Source organism: Carassius auratus, chromosome 48 (genome assembly GCF_003368295.1).
Source record: "Carassius auratus strain Wakin chromosome 48, ASM336829v1, whole genome shotgun sequence".
NCBI classification, from domain to species: Eukaryota; Metazoa; Chordata; class Actinopteri; order Cypriniformes; family Cyprinidae; genus Carassius; species Carassius auratus.
The window spans coordinates 8250029-8268390 of NC_039290.1; positions in this window are offsets into that span (position 1 = coordinate 8250029).

Genomic DNA, 18362 nt, shown 5'->3' on the forward strand with positions numbered 1-18362 from the left:
TTTTTGTGCTGCACCATTCCCCACTGGGTCCCTGCGGCCTTAACTGTCCCAGCAGTAATTGCTCTTGGCTGACAGCAGTGTGTTTAGGTAAAACAGCTTGTAAGCCCCACCAGTGGGTATGGGGCCAATTAAGCAGGAATGAGGCTTACTGTATGGATCATTGTAATCATCATTACTATTTCACTGGTTAAAGACCAACTAGAAAATGCATTGTGTTTTTGCGAGAGTGCATGTGCACATTTGAGAATAAGAACAGATTTAGTGCGCCTCACAGTTCACTGACATCAGAGTTGAGTTAGCTTAATTGGTTTAAAAGCTGTTTTTCAAAATGAGGTGTACTGTACACCCAGAAATTTCACCCGAGGCCACTTGACAGTAGGGGTCTGAAATCAAGAACTGGTTCCATTTAAAACAACAACAATAGCACTGCAACCAAAGGATTTTGAAGATTTTCTGTTTGTTCATCTTTCTTTGTAATGATGTCTGAACTATTTCGTATATACAGACATAACAAACAACAGACGCATGGTAGAATCAGTCAATTTTGATTCACAAATTACCCTTAAGAGCTGATTGACTCTTTTTAGTGAATTGGACAGAAAGACTCATCAGTCAGTCTCAAAATCATGAGCTATCAGTTTGATATATTTATGTATTTATGTATGTGTCTTGTGAAACTTAAAGGGTTAGTTCGCCCAAAAATGAAAATTATGTAATTAATAACTCACCCTTATGCTGTTCCAAACATGTAAGACCTCCTTTTATCTTCGGAACACAGTTTAAGATATTTTAGATTTAGTCCGAGAGCTCTCAGTCCCTCCATTGAAGCTGTGTGTACGGTATAAATGTAAATGATTTCTAAAGGATGGTGAAACTGAAACTGGCTTTGCATCACCTCAATAAATTACATTTGAAAATATGTTAACAGCATATAGTTATTTAAAATTGAAATAATATTTAATGTATTGCTAATAAAATATATGTATTCTTGTTGAGCATAAGAGACATCACAGACTTGTTTGTGATATATTTAACATTTTAAAATACATTTTTTGAGCCCAATTTGTGAGCCCAGCCAATTTGTGGAGGTGAGCTATCAAGAAAATGAACTAATTTCTCCTCTGTTCTTTTGCTAGTAAAATCAATGAACCAGAAACATGAGAAAAACAAACAAATGGCGCTTTTCGCTAGGTTTTGATGCCTGTTTTGTGTTAAAAATAAACTGAGAAAAGAGACTTGCAGAGACAGAGTGAGTAATGCAATCAAACTTGGGTTTAGGAAAAAGCAATCGAAGTGTGCAGCCAGTCTTGAGTGTTTGTTTTTCCATGTAAGAGTGATGAAACTGTACCTATGAATGTGACAGAGTACAGTCACATGTGTCTAGTACCTGACCAATGAACAATATGTAAGGACACGCACAGCTAAGTCCCAGTGGTGTGACAGTCAGCTGATAAGTGTGGCTGGATACCAGAGCGGCTTTCTGGGCAGTGGACATTCCCCCTCTCCACTGTTTCCAAAAGCTTTCTGACCCAATGCCAGGATCACAGGGACTCGATCCTATATACTTTGCAAGCCTTGGAACGGTGCTTTAAAACCTGACTGAAAGAGTTAGCATCCATTTTACGATTGAGACACAAGCTAATTCTGCTGATTTTGCAGTGTTGCAGTCCCATGCGTAGCCTCTTTATATTCATGATCAGGGCTTTAGATAAGAGAGTGGCCAATGTCCCATGTTGAAGATGTAAGAGGAGTTTGTTTAATACAAAAAGCATGTGATTATGGGCTGGTATTCATTAGACATGCAACGTCTGAAGGCACGTCGTCCCTCATGACCTTTGGCAATAGGTACTCAATCAAAGTACTAACATATCGCATTTCACTGCTCTGAAAATTAATAGTTTCCTGCCTTTCCAAATAGTTTATTATTATTATTATTATTATTAATAATACCTTAATTTGTTTAGCGCTTTATACAATACTGGTACTAAACTACTCATATTTTAAAGTCATACAGTTAGTCGTGTTTTCTTTTCTTCATGCTACTGACAAAAATGAGCTAATTACATTGAAGATACTTAAGATATTTCAGTATCTTTATACAGTGTGTGTGTGTATAAATATATGTATTGTGTTCCTGTAGCTCAAGTGGTAGAGCATTGCGTTAGCAAGTGCAAGGTTGGGGGTTCGTATCCCAGGGAACATATCATGTTAGGAAATTTTTTTAGCCTGAATGCAATGTAAGTTGCTTTGGATAAAAGCGTCTGCTAAATGCATAAAAAGGACTTTGTGTACCCCAGGATTATCTTACCTTATAAACATGGTCATTTATCTTGATGGGGTTTTAAATTCTGATTTGTGGTGCATGAGTTCTCTCTTTTTACTGTATCCATCTGGATTGGAGCTGCCAGGCGCAGTAACAGAGCTGTGGTTTGAAAGCTTGCAGTCCTAAAATACATTAAGGCTGCATAACTTCATTACATGTTTGCTTAGCGCAGCATGGCCCAAGGCAGAGGTGCTGTTTCCTGAGCGCCCACAATCATGCCAGACCCCCTGCCCACTTATATTCACTGTATGGGGTTGAATATACAGCACCGGGAAATGGCAGGCGAGCGTTTCAATTTGACTTATTGGAGTTGGTGTAAATGAAACTAAACTGAACTCCTACCACACACTATTATAAGCTCTCAGCATGGATCTGATACATGCTCTTCCAAGACTGAAGTGGGGATCAAAATGAGCCACACAAACACACATTCTTGTGGTGCCATTGGCAAAAACAAACCTGCATCTGTGCCTATGAGCAAAGACTGCAGTATTCAGGTCCCATATTTGCAGGGGAATCATGCAGCAGCTGAATAATGAATGGAATGGAAATCTAACGGATAGTTTTTTATAGATATTATGGACCTTCTTGGGGAAACCAGTTACTGAATAGCATTGATATGTAGGCTAGCAGGTGGTTAGGTTGTCATTTGTTAAAGTAATCATGGTTTTGACATCAGTACCTTAAACTTTTTTCAAACTTTGTTTTCTATTTTAATATATAATACGTTATTCTTGTGAGGGGCAGCCATTACTCCATAAATCACAATATGCTGATTTGTTGCTCAAGTAACATTTCTTCTTCTTAATAATAAAGTTAAACCTAATATCTTTTGTAGAAGCTGTGATACATTTTTTCAGGATTCTTTGATGAATATAAAGTTAACAAAGAACATTTATCTGAGGTCAAAAACAATTTTATAAATATCTTTACTGTAACATTTGATCAAGGTAAGGTGTCCTTGAAAAAAATCAAGTCAAAAATCAAAAGTATCAATCTCTAAAAAAGATAAAAAAATAAAAAAATAAAATTTTTGAAGAACCCCAAACTTTTTAGTGTACATTTTTGTATGCTTAGACATCAATGTGTAGTGTAGATTTTACAATTTTACTGATTTGTATGTTTTATGCTGTCACAGTCAACCTATTATAATACCATGAACTCAATGAACCTCAAATGATACATAAACATTAGTTCGTCTGAAAAGTTCACAAATCAATGTCTGTGTGTTTAGATGCTGTAAATATGTAAATATTGTACATTTCAGTGTCTACATGAAAAAATGCACCTTTGTGAGAACCACACAAATTGGTGTGGATGACACTTAACATATAGTAAAGAAGCAAGAAAACAGTCCCGTTTCATAAGCATTCATAATGCACCAGTAGTTTGTCATTATTGGTCTACGTGTATTCATTATATAAGAGGAGAAATCTGAACATATGCTGTGATTATATTCCACGGTTCGAAATGTTATCTGGTCATGAAAGATTAATTCCAGCAGCGAAACGTTTGTGGTTTTTGTTAGACCATACATTTTAGCTTCTATTGTGTTTGTGCTTGTAATTGTGAATAGTTTAACCTCTGTAGTGTGTACTGGGCTGAATGACAGAATATAACGGGACACACTCTATTCATCATCCTGCAAATGAGAGATGAACGTGTATTTTCATGCATCATTAAGACAAAAGGACAGATTATTCTGTCTGCATCAATGCTCCAACAACATTTATAAAGTTTTTTCTTTTTTTTTTTTTTTTTTTTTTTTTTTTTTGGTAAAGCAGAATAAGATGGTGTCCAATCATGTTTGATCAATCGGCGGACAGACACGCACGCACATGAATTCACTTCTGAGAGATGTGTTTTATTACAAAATAAATGGGCAGCTGTTAGAGCTGTTCACGAATAATTGATCAAAAACATTAATACTGAACATCATATGTTAGGCTATAGTCAACAAAGAGCGATCCAAGCCAACACACCATGTGTCTCTATTGGTCAATAAAAGCACGCGTTTGCTTTTCTCTGCAGTCACGCAACAGCTCACTTAAACTGAATTCCATCCGTTGCTTTTGAATCCTTTAAACTGTATTTTTGAATACTGATCCTAATGACCATTGCAGGGACAGAGAGACAGACTGAACAGAGAGAATAGTCTGCTGCAAAAAAAGCTAAAAAAAAAAAGGAGCTGCCAGAGCAGGGCTGATACTTTGCCAGAGACTTCCATAAGAATGTCTGTGGGAGAAACAACACACACACACTTGGATTTCAGGAGAAGCTTTTTTTGTACCACAACATATAATTTGCGATGGAATCTTGACAATGGGTCTCCTAACAATTGTGGCTTTGGCAGTTTTGTAAACAGACTTACAGTGGAAATAAAAGAAAAGTACAATAGAGTGGGCAGCTAAAGACACCTGAGATGGTGGAGAACAGAAGCGGCTCCAAAACTTTTTTAAAGTAACTTTTCACATACCACTGCTCTAAGGTATGTCAGGAATAAGGTAATTTTAACATGTCCAAAAAAAATAAAATAAAAGGACTATAGTGGAGCCACAATTCAGTGATGGTGTCAGAAATAATATTTTGGTAATAATACTCTGGAATACACCATGATCCTGAACTGACCTTAAAATAAAAAACATGGTATTACTATAATCAGGGATGGGCAGTATTTATGATACATGTATTTCAAAATTGAAAATAGTATTTTGTAATTTCTATTTGATAGGGTTAATGAAAATGGTTTTGTATTTTGTATCAAAATACTTCAGTGTTTCGTATTTTTGTATTTGTATTTTGTATTTTTGTTTCGTATTTTTCGTAGTTTTAAAATACTGTAAAATACTTTGTAAGAAGTCTACATGAAAAATGCGACCTCTGATTGGTGCCTCCTTAATAGGCTAGTTTTGACCAAACTTTGTTGAAATCAGAACAGAAAATGTAAGGTGGTCAAATTAAGAAATGTGCAGGCTGCCAGCTTTCCATCAAATTTATTATTGTTTTTCTTTTTGCATAAATTGCTATATAACAGTTTGTGTTAAATGTTGGTGTTCGTTTTAGTTGCCTAGGCTAAATAGTTTACTAATTTACATAATGTTGTTGAGAACTATTGTACTGAGCTAGAAGCCAAGGCAGAGCTGGAGTGTTTGCTCTGCTTTGAGGATCAAAGGAGGGATTTGGCATCTTTGGAGCAGTATTCCCTAATCAAGCACCTTTTTGTGAGGTTTAACACAGTCATCCCATCCTCAGCTCCAGTAGAGAGTTATAAAATGTTTTGGAATACCTGCTCTGTTGTATTCTCTTTTGGATTATATGTAAATGTTCTTACTATACTATTAATGTGTAGTAATAAATGTTCATTTATTTCAGTAATTCAACTCAAATTGTGAAAAACATGTATTAAATAAATTCAATGCACACAGACTGAAGTAGTTAAATCTTTGGTTCTTTTAATTGTGATGATTCTGGCTCAAAGTTAACAAAAACCCACCAATTTGCTTTCTCAACAAATTAGAATATGGTGATACGCCATTCAACTAATCAACTCAAAACACCTGCACAGGTTTCCTGAGCCTTCAGAATGGTCTCTCAGTTTGGTTTTATAGGCTACACAATCATGGGGAGGATGATCTGACAGTTGTCCAGAGGACAATCATTGACACCCTTCACATGGAGGATAAGCCACAAACATTCATTGCCAAATAAGCTGACTGTTCACAGAGTGCTGTATCCAAGCATATGAACAGAAAGTTGAGTGGAAGGAAAAAGTGTGGAAGAAAAAGATGCACAACCAACAGAGAGAACCGCAGCCTTATGAGGATTGTCAAGCAAAATCAATTCAAGAATTTGAGTGAATTTCTATAGTGAAATGGACTGAGGCTGGGGTCAAGGCATCAAGAGCCACCACACACAGACGTGTCAAGGAATTTGCTGAACCACAGACAACGGCAGAGGTGTCATAAGAAATCATACGAAAGGCGTGTTATTTTTACTTAGTACTTACCTGAATAAGATATTTAACAGAAAAGATGTTTACACATAGTATTAGTCCACAAGAGAAAATTATAGTTGAATTTATAAAAATGACCCCATTCAAAAGTTTACATGTGCATGATTCTTAATAATATGTTGTTACCTGGATGTTCCACAGCTGAGTCCTAAACAGTTAAACAGTTAAGCTCTTCTTCAGAAACATCCTTCAGGTCCTTTGTTTCTCCAGAATCTTTGGCATATTTGAACCCTTTCCAACAATGACTGTATGATTTTGAGATCCATATTTTTACACAGAGAATTTTTTGCCTATTTGAACCTTTTGTAATAGTTGAGTCCCTCATTGTCCTCTGTTTGAAAAGATGGATCTCAAAATCAGTCATCATTGGAAAGGTTTCAAATATGCAAAAGATGCTGGAAATCAAAAGAATTTATGGGACCTGAAGAATTTTTTTTATTTGGAATACAAATAACAATTTCTTCACTGTCACATTTGATCAATTTAATTTGTTCTTGCTAAATAAAAGTATGTTTAAGAAAAAAAAAAGTTTTTTACCTAAACTTTTGAACAGAATTTGATTTGAATTGTTTATTACAGATATAATCAATGCAAAGCTGTAATATATATAGTTCTTTTTTATTTCATTATTATTATTACGATTTTTTTAAATATATTTTTTACTGGAAAATCAAAAAGACAATTGTTTTTGCACTGTACATGTAAGTGCCACAACTATAGTAGCTGCAAATTTAGCAAATTTTTCCTGTTTAATTGTTTTGAACAACCAGTTCATTATGCAGTGTTTTTGTGATGGTCATCCGTTGCATGTATTTTCATTTTGAATGCATTTAAACAAATCCTTTTTTTTAAATGACATATGTATCACAGCATTGCAAGAGTCTTGTTTCTGAAACGCCTCTTTAAACACAGCTTACTGCTTCAAGCTCAGAAATACTATGGACTCTAACACTTTCGCTTCAAAACTCTTGGCATCAGATCACCCTGTTTATCATCTAACTCCTCTGTCACACTACTTACTAGTTTTTTTGCGAGTCAAACCAAATGTGAGTGCTATTTCAATTAAAGTTAATTCATATGCTGCGTCACCACCCCGCTAATTGAGAACAGTTGTTGTTCACAGTTTTCTGAAAGGTGACATTATTAAGCTTCCAGCATTCAACTTTTGGCTTTAGGAGGTCTGGCAACTCGCCCTCCTGAGATTTGATTTTTATCTGTCTCCTGCATCTTTTCTTTCTTCCCTTTTTCATTGAGCGTCAGCGTTTTTTGGCTTGTGTACCTCATTATTTCATAGGTTTGTTTAGGTTGGAGTGGGACGTGGGTGTGCTTTCTGCACTGACATCACTCCAGTGAGCTTGACTTTTTCACAGAAGAGATCAGTCCTCCGGTTAAAAGGCTCTTTTTTCCTCCTCACTCTGCAGGTTTGTCTCTCGGGAAATGCTATCAGAGACTCAAGTCACAGAACCCAAAGCTCCAACTGTGTAGTCTGATTCATGCGAAACCTCAATGATGTTTCATTTTCAAGCACAGCGATCACATTCAGCTAATGGAGGGCCACACCGTTCCCAGCACCCACTGAGACAACCGTCAGATGATGAGGGCAAAACAACGGATCAGTGATTGTGTATTTGACCTTTGAACTTCAACTGAGCAACAAGGTTTTGAGAAGTTACTGCTTAAAGGTGTGTGAAGTTTCACAGGATGTCTTTAAATAGACGCTTTGTGAATTAACTGAAGATACCGTATTTGACAGCAAATATTATGCACTAACTGCTGATATTGAGTTATAAATATACATAGGTCAAAATGTAACTTTGTATCTTGGGATGTTACATCAATGTGATTTTATAACTCACAATGTAACTATATGTCTCATAACGTGAATTGGTATATTACAATGTGCATTGATTTTATTTATTTTTTTCATTCATCCAATTAAATAAATTAGGGTAATGATTCACATCTATATTTTGTTACTTGAGCCAATTAAAAATAAAAAACTTGCTCTAGTGCACCAACATAATTACATAATTGCATAAAGCATAAATTAGTTACAAATTGGCAAGAGATTGTGTTCGATTTGCACAATTCCCAATTCAGTTCTGTGATTCAGGCACTATGCATTTTATGTATTATATCACTATCAGCACACTCAAATCATCATCTTCATATCTTCTCCAGTGCTAGGATATTGTCTATAGTCTGTGGCTGCACTGCTCAAAGTGAGATCATTTTACCCCATGGTTGGAACCAGTTGATCTAGTGAGACCTTCATACTACTTTTGCTTTCAGAGAGAGAGAGAGAAATTAAACACCCCCAGATGGCTAGAAGAGAACCGTGATGGAGCCCAGATGTGTATGTATAGGGAGAGCCAGCTTTAGCTGCTTTTGGACTGAAACTACACCAGATTGTACATAATTTTGTTGTCCAACACTGATGGTTTGGAGCGATAGTGGGGCTGATTCAAATGAGTCTGATTGCTGGCTGTTGGTCCTATGGATTCTGAACAAATGCTTCCATTATGAATGAAGGTCGAGGACTAAGAGTCATTTTGATTTGAAACATTCATACAACCAGCACTAGCCGAGGGGTGCAGGGGTACTCAGAGTAACTTATGTAACAGCTGTTGGATGGAGCCATATGCACTGTTCTTTAGACCAACATCATCTTGCATATCACGGTTAATGTTACCCTTCCGTGTGCTGAATACCCCTCTCTGTGTTTCCCCTCCATTTTAAGAGTGTGAGGATGCTGATGTTCCTGTTCCGAGAAAGGCTGTGGCCAACCCTCCAGCCTGCTTTAATGTCATAATGACTGCAGCAAATCACAACCAGAAGACAGAGGCGCTCTGCCATTTGCCTGCTTCTTCTATGAATGACTGTGCATGCAACTGGCTGTACATTATTAACAATAAAGGGTTATCAATGGCCTTTGCAGGTTATTGAGTTCAGCAAATAACCTTTTTCTTATCAAGAATGTTTGCTGGCTCTGTAGAAATAATCTCAAATCTCTCTGTCTAATCTAAAAGCTCTGTGTACGCTTTGATTTTTCACCATTTATTGGATGATGTGGTCGGATGCTTTTATTATTTATAATAATAACAACTTTATTTTGTATAGCACTTTTAAAAGTCAAGTCTGGGCCTGTTTGTTTTTATCAAATGAAGAACAGGTTTTCCTGCTACCAAGGTGACTTTAAAGACAGTCAAAATAAGGGACAGTAACTGTTACAACTGCTACAAATGCAGCAGATTAAAGATCATAAAAACAACAATTAAATTTGATTAAATCAATGCTGTTCTACAACAGAAACAGGTAGACACTTCAGATAGATGACAGATCTGTTAAAACCTGTGCTGATGCCAACATTAAAATTATGAAAACTATGAATTTCTTGTAAGCTGGGATCTGTACATCTTTCTCTAGTGACCCTCATTAATACTACATTCCATTTTTGGCAAATGATGAAAAAAATGTCAAGTTTCTGCACCAAAGGAGAAGCACCAATTAAAATGTGTTTATTTGGGTGGCCCAACTGAGGTGGACAAAATGGCATGACCTGTATCGAAAATGGAAGATGAGTTAGTGTTTGAAAACTTTCTGTTTGGTGTTGCTGAGCAAAACATTACACACTTTAAGGATATTAGAGAGAACCATTTGCAGGTGGAAGAGGATCTTATGATTTTATCTGCTTTGGCTCAACAAAAATACAGATGATATTACAATCATTGCTCTTGACAGATCAACGGAAACTATATATTGAACAGCCAGGCTTTTATAGATATTTAAAATGAAGTGGCTTCAAAGATTCAGCTGTAAATAAAGTGCAGGATGAGTCTCATGTCCAGAGTCCTCAGAGCTGGTTTGCAACTCAAAGATGTTCCAGATGAGTTTCCCCTTTTTTCCCCAGGTCTTGCGGTGTTGTTCCATAACTCGAGCAGGAAGCTTTTCCTCATGTGCCATCATCACTATATCTGAAAAAATAGTGAGAAATGTGGAGGTCTAGTTGAACAGTTTTTTTTTTAAAACCCATAAAGATTCCCCAGCACAAGGACTAAATTTGACTAAGTATAACTTGATTTTTCAGAAGAAAACATCAGTGGTTCTTGCCTATAAATGTTGTAATGGGAGGTGTTTAGCACATTGAAAAAATAATCACCTAAATCTCAGTGATATAGAATCACATTTATGCCTCAGAGTATAAATAAATAAATAACTTTAGATTAACGTTATCAATATTAGCTTTGTATTAAATGTAACTATATTACACATTGTGATTTTATATCTCACAATAGTCACAAGACGTTTTATTTTCAGTGATGGGTTTATTACTTAAATTTTTTTTTTTTTTCATTGTTGAATACAAATTTTATAACAAAAATTATTGTTACGTGATCAATTTGAAGTACATTACATTTTAAGTAATATATTCTGACTATTTTTTATTCTTTTTTGCATACTCGTTTATCACAAATTTCATGTAAATAAAAATGATATTGTATCATATTTATTAAACAACTAGAAATGCTAGAAAAGATCTATATGAAAACAGAAAATATAATGCATAAAATTATAATGAAAGAAAAGATATTTCATTTTTATCCACAACATGATGTACACCAAATTGGGGTTCATGAAGGAAGTTGGTTTGTGAGTTGATAAAAAGCTAATAATCAATGTATCATAAAAATGTTAAATTAAAGAAAGAAATTATTTTATTATAGACAATCAAAATAAACTAAAAAATGTGTTATGTCATGTGACCATGAGCCGACATTAGAGAATTTATAAATTATTAATTTACTGCCAACGGAAGTAATATGTAATGGTAGTCCCTTTATGTTAAAATGTCAGGAATTTTATTACATGTACTTTAATTTTGTAATCTGATTATGCAATCCAGATTCATTTTAATTAGTTAATACCAAGCACCATTTATTTATCTATTTTTTTTTTACAATTACTTTTTACAATGAACTATCTCTGACATAATGAAATTTTTTGGCCGTTTTTTTTTATGACCTGCTAGGTGAAAGTTATGTCTGATCTCCTGAACATGTATGTAATACTACACCACAAGCCAGATAGTTGAGCTACTGCTCATGTGCGTATAGCACAAAGAGTGCAGGATGAGTTATGTGCTCAAATGTAATGTATTTAAGAGTTAAGATTCAAATCCTTACCTCTATGAGCTAAAGCAATAGTAATGCTACTGAATATGAATTAGCAGCTGTCACCTCTCAGGGTAAATTATTACAGTCTGCTGAAAGTTTGATTAAGAGTGAGCGTGTCTCTCTACACTTCTGAGTGCCGTAACAGTCCCTAAAAAGCACTAAAGCTTGTTCGGTGAGTGTCCTGTTCAAAGACGTGACGTCAAAGAAAGAACGGCTCACTGTCCCCATGAAACCCATTACAGATGTTTTCCATGTCTCTCTTCTCTTGCAAAGTTCGCTTCTGTTCATTTCTTTCCTGCTGCACCGTAATGTTCAAATATTTGATATGATAAGGACATATCATGATAACGATATGATAAGAGTGTAAAAAAGCTGATAACTGATGTTTAATGATCTGGCCACATATCAGAATTGAGAAACACTTCGGGTTAGTGCAGAAAACCCAGTAATGAGTGAGCAGTAATGCAAGAAGTGTAACATTTGCTAGAAAAAGTCTCCTCAGGAGATCTGTGTGCAACAAGTGCAATATATGTCCTTTTAATCAGCTTGGTGCATGTTGTGACATGAATTAGATTAAGCTCATAAAACTGGATGACTAAGATTTTGCACTTGTGTCATTTCTCCCCGTTGTCCAATTCTGAAGAAGAAAAGACTGAGGTGAGAAAGCGACAGGAGATGGGAAAGTTTATGCAGAAGACTGGACCGAGGACAGAGAGAATGGACACTTGGCAGTGCGCAGAAATCTGAGAGCTCATCAATCACTCTGTAATGTTATGTAATGGAGCTCTGCTGGAGAGGGTGGAGACCAACACGAACAGCTGCGGCCGATCTGAGCACGCTAAGCAAGAGTAAGCTGCGCTGTGGGAAAGAGAAGAAATGTGGGAGTAGGGGTGGAAAGTAGTTACACTGCATTTATCCTGAGGCTAAGATCATGATGGGCATAGTCAGGATGATTTTTGTATTATAATGAACTCAGAGATCTGGAGTGCACAAAGTCAACAATTCGTTGGCATGTGCGCTTATATTGATGTGTGAATCCATGCATAATGTCTGCGCTCCGTACACATTCAGTTTAACAGATAGCCAGTAATGTGGTGGTGTTTCGGTGTAGCAGTTATAATGCAGGGCCTGTAAACGGAACATTCCAGGGTTGGGTTCTGGAAATAAAAATCCCATTAATTTTCTTCATAGAGAAATCGATTTTTAATGATTATGTTTAAACCTTTAAACAGACAAACCATGAGCTTGGAGGTTATTAATCAATGTTATATGCTTCAGATGAAGCAATCAGTCAGTGTAATTTTAACATTATTAGGATAATAATAATATTTAATAGCCTGTTCAAAAGTTCGGGGCTGGTAAGGTTTGTTTATTTTTTTGGAAATGTTTTTAAAATAGTTGCTTTTGCTCAACAAGGCTGCATTTTCTTTTATAAAAATACAGAAAAAACTGTAATATTGTGACATATTATTACAATTTAAAATAACTATTTTCTATTTGAATATATTTTAAAATGTAATTTATTCCTGTGATGCAAAGCTGACTTTTCAGCATTCAATGTCACATGAAATTATTCTAATACGCTGATTTGCTGCTCAAGAAACATTTCTTATTATTGTTAACGCTGAAAATAGTTGTGCTTAATATTTTTGTGGAATATAATATATAATAAAATACAGAATATTAATATACCATTATATTAGTATGCTTTTTTGATTATAAAAGTTTATAATGCTGTGATTCAGCAGAGAACTCTTAATCAAAGAAAAGTTTTAATGAGAAAATGAATGGGGAAAATACTTCTGGAACCAAGGCCTCTGAAAAAGTCATAACTGCATCATTATGCTGTCAAAAAGCATGTTTCTTTTTTGAAACTGCTTTTTCCCAAGACATATATGTCTTTATATTATAGAAAATGTTTTCTCATGGAGCGGTTATATTTGCAGGGCTCTTGAAATCACGAAATTAACTTTTTTTGCTTTTGACTAGTAATTAGTCACATGTTTCTGAAACTGAGTGGCCATGAAACAAAGATGGCATCCTCTAGGTTGCATACTTCAAGGGGGTCATGTGCTACAGTAGCTGAGCGACTGCAATTGAGTTGAATGCTATCAGATGACTTTCCCTGTGTATCACAGACCTCTGTGGTTCCTTCCCTGTAAGGGGTGAGCCAAGATTCATCACCACTGTGCCCTTGAGGAGGCACTTAACCTCAGCTTTCTCAATGGGAGTTGTCACTATAATAAAATCATGGCATCATTCTATTGCAACATCTCACAGGCTGGTCATTTGGTAATAACCAATAACCATATTCTATCCTTAGACAAAATCTGTTAATCACAAATGCACTGATTTCTTCTTGGCAGGCTTTTTGACGGCTTCAAGACTTGTGTGCCAAACATATCCTGCATTCAGCATGTGCCATGGCAGGCATCTTCTTACTTGTATCAAATCACGTTTTCGTGCACGTTATGACTCAGAAACATGAGACATCAGGTATGTTAGGCTTACAGTGCTGCCGTCGCTCAATTAGGAACCAGTGTTGATGCCACTCAAAATGAATTAATGGTGTTACAAACAAAGTGTGTGTTGAAAGTTTGCCCGTCGTCCTCAGCAGCTCATAGTAGAAAGCTGTCAGTCACACTCCTGAACTTCACATCCAGAATATGACCTCAGAGGCCTGGAATCGGAGCCATGTGATCACCGAGAGGTCATTTGAGAAACTGTTATTAGCCCTGAGCTCAGGGAGAAGCAAACATGTAGTGTTCACAATCACTGTGCGTCTTCTGCTTCAGTAATTTCTTTACTTCTTATAGAATGTGCATCGAGACGGTTTCTTTCATTAAGAAAGGTTTCGAGGGTTTTACACGAAGGTGCTGCTAAGCTCCTTGGAATGTGTTGACACTAATCCTATTTCGGTTTACGCTATTAAACCATCGAATACACTTTGATTTATCTGTTCCCCGCTAAGACCTTGTTAACATGTGCAAAGCTACTGCATTTCAGGAAAGGTTAGGGGTTATGTGTTTCTTGGAACTCTAGTTTATTCCCTCTGTTGGAGTCTCTTCATGGTATTAGTGAAGTATGCTAGAGATTAAACATATGTAGTTATGGGTTTACTAAAAGCTTCACTGCCTTGTAATTTTTGTGGAAACTGGTCCTGTTTACTTGTTACACTGATTTTTTTGATGTGACAGTTTTATGGGGTATGTTTGAGGTGATCTGCTCTGAGGAAGCAATTAGCCACCTTTTCCTGCTTTAGAATTGGGAAGACGCCACTTGTCATCATTTTAATTAATGACTTTAATGGACATTTATGGGTTTGAAATGGCATAGCATGTACAGCAATGCCTTTGTCGTAAAGCAGTGTTGCAGACTGATAAATACAGGATCGGTGCGCTTTTCCCGACATAATATTCCTTAATTTTTCCTCCTCCTTTTTTGCTTTGAAGTTAGAGATGAAGGGGAGAACAGCTGGGACGTCTGAAGCCAAAGGAAGAGTGTAGGAGGTGGTGCAAAGTGAAAGTTAAGCATTGTGGGTAAGTGTTTGTGTGTGTGTGTGTGTGTGTGTGTGACAGGTGTCCACTGTGTCTTGTTGGAAAGGGACAGCAGCTATATTTAGCACCTCTGACAAGTTTCCACCACTCCTGTCAGGCAACAGCAAACCCATAATTACAGTACGTGATTGTGTGTTTCTGTTTTACTGCATTTTATCTGGTATTTAACGTCAGAGGTCCTTGAGAGGCATTGTGGGAGTTCTTGTTATTTGTAATTCATCCACCGATGCGTTATTTTGCACTATTTCTTGATTAACATGCAAACCCTGTAATTCAACTGTCCTGACCTGATTCATTTCAATTTCCATGTACTCTTTGCACATAATTACGAAAACACAATTTCTCCTAAATAACCTTCATGGCTTATTTCCATTCAGCTACAGAAGCACATGTTCTGCTGTACTTTACTTCCACCTAGTGGACGACTGCAACATCACACAGGAAGCAGAAATATTTAGAGCAGAGCTGAACCAGCTAACTATTAAGCTCTTACTAGGCATACTAGAAACTTCCAGGCAGGTGTGACTCTGGACGACACCGGCCCTCCAGGATCGAGTTTGGAGACCCCTGATTTACAGAATATTTGTAATAGCATGTACTTCCTATTTCTGCAGTATATACTGTGTGCAGTATGGCCATTTTCAGCATGCACACAATATTTAGATTTTCTACTACATCTGGCAAATTGTGCAGTATAAAGTGCGCTTATATTAGTTTGCTGTGACAATTGAAATAAGGCTAAAATAAAGTATAGATATTAAGCCCTATTAAAGGTGCTGTAGGGAACTTTTGTAAAAAAAATATTTTTTACATATTTATTAAACCTGTCATTATGTCCTGACAGTAGAATATGAGACAGATAATATGTGAAAAAAATCAAGCTCCTCTGGCTCCTCCCAGTGCTCCTATTGCCATTTGCAGAAAGTCATGCGCTCCCGGTAATTAACAACCAATCAGAGCTGCGGTCCGTAACTTTGTTTGTGTTCAAAATGTAGAAAAATTAACATAATAAGCGAGTACACCATGAATCCATTTTCCAAACCGTGTTTTTGGCTTGTCCTGAATCACTAGGGTGCACCTATAATAAGTGTTTATATTCGGACTATTTTAGATTGCTTCTGGGGTACCGCGGCAGAGTAACCCAGTACCTTTGTGATTCTTCATAGACATAAACAGAGAGAAGTAGATCCGGCTACAATGTTCTTCCGCAAGACGCAAGCAGTTCTGTTTATTAACCGCTACAGCGTCAAAAGTTCCCTTCTGCAGCTTTAAGAGGGTTATTGTTTCTCATGGGGACGTCTGTAAAAATAAATCTCTAAAGCTTCTCAGTGATTAAACACATGCTTTTGGATGAATATAAATTTGCAGTGGATGTCTGAGCTGAGATTGTCTTAATGTAGGGAGATACGATGGTCTGTATAACTTAATTTTGAAGAAAGTGTAACGGTCAACTTGGATCATGTGTGCCTTAACAACCAATCACAGTCGGTTGGAGTTGTGTGACACTCAGTCGCTGTTTACAGATACCATAGCAATGAATGAGAAATGCCGTAAGCCTTTGTAAAAAGAAGAGTTAGCTCATTTGTTTCTAATGTAACAACCTTTACAGCTGTGCTGAATTAATGTTCAGCGTTTGCCATGTGACAGCACTTAAGCATACTACTCTGAAACATTTATTGCTTATTGCATACTGTTTCGCACACTATTCTTAAAAAAAAATTGTAGGCAGTATGCCCTGTGTACTGGGCAGTAAGCAAGTATGCCATTTTGAACACAGCCTAAGTGTGACCCAGAAAGCATAGTATGTTGAAAAGAGTATGCCAAAAGTCCCCATATGGTGTACTATTCCAGGTCGAAGTGTGGATTCATGCACACTTTAATGGCTAATATTACCCACAATACATTGCGCTTTGACGATATTTCAGTTGAGAACTACAAAAGTAGAGAGGTTTAAATAAAGGGGTTTGAGTTACTAATAATCAACAAAATTAGGATTTATTTAATCTTATCTGTGTTATATTTCATCTGCGACAACAATGGATACTTTTACAAGCACTTTTAAATAGATCAGACTTTTTTTGTTTTCATTTTTTAATAGATTATGCAGAAAATATGAGCAGTTCTCTGCATAGAGATCCACGGCTCGCAGATGAACGTGCTACACTCTTTTCTCTCCGATATGTTATAGGAAGTTAAATGAAATAAAATGTGGATTTTAACTGTGACAAGATTATTGACAGGCCAGTCTACAGTGTAACTTTGCGACAGAGCAGTCCGTTAAAGATGCAGCTGTATGGACACGATAGCTTGCCTCCTAATCTACTACTCCCTCAAAAGTGTGTCCTTTTTCTTCACTAAAAAGTACATACTTCTAGGCTGTAGTATAAGTAGGCACATTGGGACACAGCATGAGTTTGTAATCCTATGAACCCGGAATTGCATTTCTTACATAGTCAGTCACATGATCATTGACATGCGCTTGAACGCTTATTAGGCTACTGTATGTAATTAAAGGCTCATTATTAAATGGTTTATAAATATTATTAATAATAATAATAACAATAACGACCTTGGTTTTTATCCAAAAAGATAATGGTAGGTTTATTCAGCTGGGGATTTTACGCGGGTGGTGAGAGAAAAACACTGACATCCTGGATTCCGACTGCACTAAAATCACCAACTAACCCCTGTAAATGGTGAAAATCCCTTATGTTCCCCTGAGAAACAATTACCATCCGAATAGGGCTTTATATTAAAATTAAAGCTAAAAAATAAAGAAAAATCTAAAAAGGTGCGTTGGCAAATAACTGTAGTGAATGGAATAGTGTATCCCACAATGCAATGTGTTTGACTTGACATTCCATTTCCAGTGTGATGAAATAATATTTTTTTAGCATCTTTTTTAGACACAATATTTGATCTGATATATTTATTGAAAAGGCAAAGTACCCATTTTATTTCCAAAATCGTAGCGTAACACTCCTATAATGTGAGTCATGTGACAAATATGTTGCATACTATATTTTGGAATGTTTACTCTATTGTTTTATATGCTGTTTTTGAAGGATTGTGTAGTATTTAATGAGCTAATATTGCCATCTGAACACAGTCTAGAATCTTCGATCTAAGATTTAGATTCTGTTACAGTCTGGCTTCTTTCTCTTGTTCCTGCAAAAAATAAATAACAAAATATGATGACAACAATTCAAATGAGAATGACATGAAATAATACTGTTATTATAATATATATATATATATATATATATATATACACACACACATATATATATATATAA